At 45.8% G+C, this 7,437-nt stretch overlaps 1 pseudogene; it reads right to left on the bottom strand.

Annotated features, from left to right (window-relative positions):
- Window positions 1-4,510: 4,510 nt before the first annotated feature.
- LOC120839746 lies at window positions 4,511-5,216 on the bottom strand (annotated as a pseudogene).
- Between the last annotated feature and the right edge of the window lie 2,221 nt (window positions 5,217-7,437).

The raw sequence follows: 7,437 nt of genomic DNA, 5'->3' as shown, positions 1-7,437 counted from the left end.
TATTGTTCTCCAATTCTCTCAAGCATTTATACGCAGTCCCTTAACCTTGGCGTACACCCGAGCGATTGGTTAGTTGGGAAGGTGGTTCCTCTAAACTAATCTGGTGTAAAGCATAATTCCCTCAATTATCGCCGAATTTATTTAACCAGTGTGCCTCGCAAAAAATTTGAAGACGTCATATACTCGCAGTCGGTTAACTCTTGAATGCAAGGATTTCTTTACTACTTCACAATTCATAGCTGTAGAAAAAAACACATGTGAGACGCTATATCCTTCACATATAATCTCCATCACTCACTTGATGACCATTATGAAACTGATTGTTTCTTTTTATATTTTTTCAAAAGCATTTGATAAAGTTTCCCACAAGCTACAACTTCCTAAATTGCAAACACTTAACATCGACTCACACATACCTAACTGGATTCACGCCTTTTTAACTAACCGCCTACAATTCGTTACTGCTAATATTACCAATTCTCGCACTGGTCCAGTCAATTCAGGTTTTGCACAGGGCCCCGTGCCTTGGCCCGCTACTGCTTCTTATTTACTTACATTAATGATACTGAACATATCTTGATTCATCGGCCTGTTTGCTGACGATTGCGTAATATATATAAAAATAACTTGCATATCTAATACATTACTTCTACAATCAGAACTTAACCAGATATCATTGTGGTGTAACCAGTGGCTAATAGAACTAATCACTGAAGAATATAAATATATTAGAATATTACGTGGTTCATCTTTGTTTCACACTTGTAACCTCAACAGTAAGCCTCTCGCATCAGTGTCAAGTTACACATACCTTGGGGCGGCGTCCATACAACGTCTAGCCTTTCTTAGAAACTTCATGTCGAATACGTGACTAACAATACTAATCGTGTGTTAGGATGCTTTAAAAGAAATTTCTTTCTCGCTCTGTCCTCCTTGAACCTGACCATGTACAAAACTCTAATCCGCCCAAAAATAGAATATGCTGCCGCTGCATGGGACCCCTCACCCTCTTCAATAATTTCCCGTATTGAATCTGTCCGAAACCGGTCAGTTCGTTTTATCATGTCGAACTCTCACCACGCTGCCACGGTTTCTACCATGAAAACCTCTTTAGGCCTGCCATCATATAACGCATCGCTGTAAAATCTTTCGTTTGTGTTGTATCCATAAAATATTTCATCGAAATGCAGACCTTCGTCGTAAACTAATTATCCCACCATACTACATCTCCGCTGGCACTGATCATAGTCATAAAGCCGGTATGCCAAACTTTAAAACTTCGTTGTTTCAATATTCGTTTATTCCCCAAACAGCACTGGATTGGAACCACCTTCCCGCCTCAGTAGCTAACATTACTGATATTGTTTTGTTTTTAGAGGGTTCTGAGTAACATGAGCAGTTTCTAAATTATTTTGATGACCATTTTCCTCTTCAATATATTACTTGAGGGTATTTGAAATAAATAAATAAATAAGTAAATAAGGCTGATAATGGAAGGACGCTGGCGTAAGCGCAGCAACGGGCAGGGCAACAACGAGCGTACTGGTCATCGTCGCGGTCTCCTTTCTTATCCTCTGCGCCAGGATACCGAATTTCGGCAGTTGCTCTTTTGTTATGGCGGCTTGATCTGGCTCTGGCGTCTTCGGCGAAGCATGGGCTTCCGGGGCTAAGCACCTCTCTTGGCCGGGGTGTCTTCTGAGGAGTACGCTTTGTGGGCATGGAAGGCAATACCGCCGTTGCGGTGCGTTCTATGCCCATAAAGCGTGAAGAATGTTCTACCGTGTGTAGAACATTCGAACCTAGAATAAGCAACATGGTTCTCCAATTCGACCGAACGCCACATTCAAAGAAAAAACCAAAAGATACTTCCGTTGTTAGGAATCGAACCTCCGCTTTTCGCGTGGGAATCAAACACGATAACCGTAAGGCCACGGATTCGTTTTCTTTTTCTTTTTTTGTTTTTTTTTTTTTTGTTTATTGCCCGTTTTGACGTAAGCAACACAAGGGACGCAACCACATACAAACATGCACAAATTGTTAAAACGCGCCAACCGAGCGCAGCTGCCTCGAGTGCGTTAAAAGCGTTTCAAAGAGATGAAATCATCAAGTATTCGCCGGAGGTTCAGCCAGCGCGCGGAATACATCTCGAATATAAACAACGTTTTCAATGAAATAATGTCTCGCACAGCACACATTTACATCCGCGTTATGTACACACTGTCCTAGTTCTCCACAGGCTGTGGAGGCTGAGGAGCATAAACATATTGTACGGGATACCACCTTTGTTCTTTAGCGGCAAGAAACGAATCTCATACGTAGTAAGAGGCACGTCTTTCTTCAGCGTGCGCTGAAGAACACCCAACAGGAACACAGCGTCCCCGCAGTCGACGAACACATGCTATATAAACTCGGAAACCTTACAGAGAAAACATTTTACAGATTATGGTGCAAAAAAAAAAAAAAACTCTCGTTCGAGCCCTGTTTCAACCGGAAGCGCGAGGCAGTGCAGTTTAAAGAAAAATGTTTTCGTCGATGGTACACCGGTACCGGCATTGGCGATCGTTTGGTACCGGCATACTCTTTACCCTTTTAAGTACATCCTGCCCTAGGCCCTACCAGTACAATGACCTGTAAAGAGGAATGTGCAACAAAACGTTTGCTAGGTCTTTATACAGTCGTTTTTGAGGCACAGAACTATGGTACTTCATAGAAAAGCGTCCGCTAGAAAACCAACAGAAAGTACCACTTCACGGAGGAAACTTTGAATACAGGCGCAGTAACCGTCACCGATCGACACTACATACTCAGGTAGCGCATTACACAGTCGCACCTGCATGACTGTGCGCAAGAAGGAATCTTGCTGGTCACGAAAAAACACAAAACGAGAAACTCTTTGTCGCATAGACAGAGGGGACAATCCCAGACCGCCATTGTGGACAGATCGGAACAAGTTCATATGAGCAGAACGCTCCCAGCACGAACTCCAAATAAAAAAGGCGAATACTCTGCTCAGCCTCTGCACGCTAAGGCGCGACATTGACAGCACTTGCAACATATACCAAATTTTCGCGATCAAAAATAGATTACAAACTGTAGCGCGCGCAAACATAGACACTTCTCTCCTTTTCCAACCCTCCGCTTTAGCCTTTCCTCTTTCCGTCTCTTCACTCCACAGTTGCGTGGACCCCGGTAATGGTCGAGCGGCACACCAAGATGCTTTGCGGGCAAGGCTGCCGACAGAACGTTTAAAAAGACTTCCGTCTTGGAGTCCCAGTTTCCGTGCCAAAAACGGGCGCATTTCCCTCAGTTAATAACCCGTATTCTTACAAAACGAAAAAGAAACACGGACCGCCTCACGCACCCTGTCTTGATCGACTCAAAAAAACGCAACGTCGCCCGCGTAGGAGTGAACTTTTATCTCGCACAGCAACGAAGACAGTGGGCTTCCTTGCCTTACAGACGAAAGGACAGGTACACTTTCACTAGCTTTCTTATTTACAGAAATAGACCCCGTACAGTTGGCATTCGATATTTTTAAACCATCTAAGGTTACAGACCCAACATTGGCGTGCTCTAAAATACGAAAAGGAACCTTTTGCGCCACCCGGTCGAACGCGTTCTCCAGGTCTATTTGCAACAAAGCCACTCGGCAACCGAGATCATCGCAACATTCCAGAATGCTTCTTGCTACATGAATGTTCGTAAAAATACTGCGCCCTTTATTACCGCATGTCTGATGCGGTCCTACAAGACTAGCTAAAACATTCTAAAAACGCCTGGCCAGGACTTTTATACAATTTTTATAGTCAACATTTGTGAGACGTACTGACCTGTAGGAGTCGACTAACAAAAGCCTTACGAGGTCTTCAACCTTTGCCATGAGGACAGAGTGTGTCCCCAAAGAGGATGGCAGCAAAACACGCTTACAATACGCCTCCGCCATCACCTGATACAAAGCATCAGCTGCTTCCTTTTTAAGCGCCTTATAAAATTCCGCAACGAGGCCGTCCGGGCCGGGAGTTTTGTCAGCAGTTAGCACATCAATGGCCGTCTCGATCTCGCAAACTGTAATTGGTGCTTCTAATTTTTCGCGAACGTCATCTTGCAAATTGGGCATCAAGGGCAAAAAAATTATCATTAAAGATGTCGGCAGTAGTAGAGCTACGCGAAAATAGACCACAGAAATGCGCAAAAAATGCCCTCTTCAGTAATACCTTTATCGAGAGTCATCGTGTGATTATATCGTATTTCTTTAATCTCGTTCCGCTGCGCCTGCCATTTTTCATCATAAAACGCCCGTTTCATCGGGTTTTCGCTTAACCACAACCTTTCAGATCGCGCCCGCACAACACCCCCGCGGTACCTTTCGTAGTCGAAGACTTCCAGCGGCTTTTAGTACTTCTTATATCGTCAAAAAAACTCGCCTGCGTTCGCGTTTTCTTCGATTAGAAGGATGTTCAGCTGGCGCTGCAGCTCCTTCTCTTTCTGTTTTATCTGTTTACTTAATTGTACTCCTTTCAATAGCAGTCATTTTAACTCCCTCTTTAAAAAATTCTTACCTCATGCCTCACAATGTCCGCTTATCCTCGCGCAGTTCCCTAAATATATCATCTACCTTTGATTTAAAAACTTCATCCCTCACGAGGCAACTGTTCCGAAATGAGTTGCTGGGCGAGTTGGTTAGACGTATGGACTTAAACAGCGCAAATAAGGCAGCGCTCTTTCCCTCCTGTCGTCCCTTCTTTCCTTACCTTATTTGCGCTGCTTAGGTCAATAAGGCAAGTGTTCAACATTCATAATGACCAGTTCCACCCAGGCGTTTTGACTTTCCTCCCAAAAGTAAACATAACTGGAGCGTGATCAATAAAGGACACGGGCTGAACCAAGCGATGGGAGAACCGATTAATCCAGGGACATGTATGCGATGTCAAGTCGGGCGTGGCTTTGGCCTGGAAAATGGGTGAAAGGAACGCTGCTTTTGAGAAAACAGATGCGACGATCTCTAGTAAATTTTAAGCGACAATCTTGTTTAAAAAAGTAGCGCTGTGGTCGCGGACGCGGGCGTGATTCGAGCGATCCTCAGGCGCGCAAACATATTTAGAATCGCCGAGCAAAATAACATACCTATCACAGTTAAAGTACTCGTTAATAGTTTCGAAGGAAGCTTTCCGCTCGCGAGTCGGCGCGTAAACACAAATGACACGCCATTCGAAGTTAGAAAATGAAAAGTCGCAGAAAACAAAGCGGCCAAAAGCACACGGAAACATAAGTCTCAACCACACCTAATGACCGGCAGAAGTTCCATCGGTGTGCGCCACACATACGTTAAAAAGAGTTCGAAAAGTGTACACCACGCGGTCCTCCGCTCTTGGCTCTCGACCTTTGTCTCCTGAACACCGATGATATCAAGCTTGCTATCAGCAAACAGTCGGCTCAGCTGGTACGCGGGCTGCGAGCCGGCGTACATTATTCGTCGCCGCTCTTAGTAACGCTTCTAACATCACCGCCATTCAGGAGGATGAGGGACGGACCGCACGGCGCTTCCCTCGGCTGGGAACGGGTGTTTGACCGGCTACTGTGCGATAGCCTTGCAGACTTCAATGTCCTATTCGACCTCCGGCGCGCACACTCACGGGGGAGGCTTAGCCCTCCTTGTGTCGTCCGCGGGAGTGTTGGGCTTGACTGCGCGACGTCTCCAGATGGGATACACTTGAGGGGGCGGCTCCTCTTGCTTCACCGCTGTAGGGTCCATGGCTTCGTCTTCCCGCGTCCTTTTCGCGGCCGCGCCGCGCGCAGAGGTGTCCCGCTCGGCCATGCTGACATCGTCGGCTGGATTCTCGTTGACCACGTTCGAGACGACTACTGCCTCAGCAGGCGGTGCAGACGTCTCCACCGCAAGCACATCCCACTGCCCCGCCTGCCCTGCCTCGATCGTACCCAGGCAGCGCATTATTGTTGGACCCCGTTGGCCCAGTGTTGGCAAAAGAACGATTCCAACATTGGTCTGACGTCGGCATTTTCAAAAACGCCACCCGATCCAATGGTGGTTCAACATTGGTGCCAATGTACGACCACTGGTGGGTCAACGTTCTAGCCCACGTTGGACCAACGTGGTTTGCGCTTTTTTATCCAATATTGGCATAGAGGTTTCACCGTTGGCTAAACCAACAATGGCATCCAGCGCGCCTTACACACTAGCTCTTCCAACATTGGCTTAAATATTGGCTATTCCAAGATCGGCATCCAGTCTAATAAAGTGGCTATTTTTTGCATCCATCGTCTATGCCATTATCGGATGCCATTTTTCAGCCAGTGTTCCAACCAGCGCCACAAAAACAGTGCGGAGAACCAAGCAAGTCCCTTGCCCTTTTTCCTCAAGCACTCTTTTCTTTCTGATACTAAAATCTAATAAATGCAGCAATTTTGCCATATTTGGACACTTTAGAAATCATTAAAGGGGCACTGACACCCCAAGGGTCGTATATTTTTTATTGCCTAGAACGATGCAACTTGTAGTCGTTGGTTGGATTGGGTTTTTATGGCGCAAGGGCTGCTAAGGCCAAAGAGCGCCAACAACTTGTAGTCATAGACACCCAAAAAAAAAAAGACCGCGTTGCGAAAAAAACATTTTTTCCCCTCGCGCGCGCGCGCCTTTTTATTTTTGGCGCCCTCCTCTACCGCGCTTCGCCTCCTCGCTTCTTTTGATCAGTGACGTCGAAAATCGGGAAATCTAGAAGCGACATGTCTATAACATTTAATGACGGGAATCGTAAAACATGTTTTTTTAACGCAACTGCGAACGCACTACGGCCCTTCTTTTTTAAATACCAAAAATCGGAGTTCGGTGCGATGTCGTCTCCTAGATTTGTATCCTCCCTTGGAAAACACGCTGCCTGGGCAGGCGACAGCGCTCAAATCCGGTTTTCTTCGGTCCGCCGGCACCCTCATCTGCCACTCCTTTCCTCCTCGCTTCGGGTCGCCATGGCAACAGCATGGAGTTGTGAAAGAAAGTCGACTCTCAGAACTCCGCAATATTTGACGTCAACGCACCGGGCGTGGATCACGCGGGAACTTCGAATTCGGCATTTGTAAATTTTTTTTTTTTACTTCACAAATACCGAATTCTGATGTTTCGAATCTTGAGGGTTATGTCCCGGCATCGTTTTCAATCGTTTCCGATAATAAAAAAAAATTATGATTTTGATTTTATATTACAACGAAATTTCGGCGCTCATTCTTTTAGTCTATATGAGTTCAAACGAGCAGTATCACATCGAACACACCAATATCTTGTTAAAATGTCTTCAAAAGGAATTTTAAAACAAATTAAGCGATTAGCAAAGAGCACCTGGTGGATGTCGCTAACGCCTCGCTTGTAATTCCCGTCTAGGAACCTTGACAGCTAGAGACGGTGAGTATCTCGCCTCCGGCCACGAA

Source organism: Ixodes scapularis, unplaced genomic scaffold, assembly GCF_016920785.2.
Source record: "Ixodes scapularis isolate PalLabHiFi unplaced genomic scaffold, ASM1692078v2 PGA_scaffold4__175_contigs__length_147842914, whole genome shotgun sequence".
Classification (NCBI taxonomy): domain Eukaryota; kingdom Metazoa; phylum Arthropoda; class Arachnida; order Ixodida; family Ixodidae; genus Ixodes; species Ixodes scapularis.
Note: the sequence above shows the minus strand (reverse complement) of the source record. Positions and strands in the feature narration are given on the sequence as shown.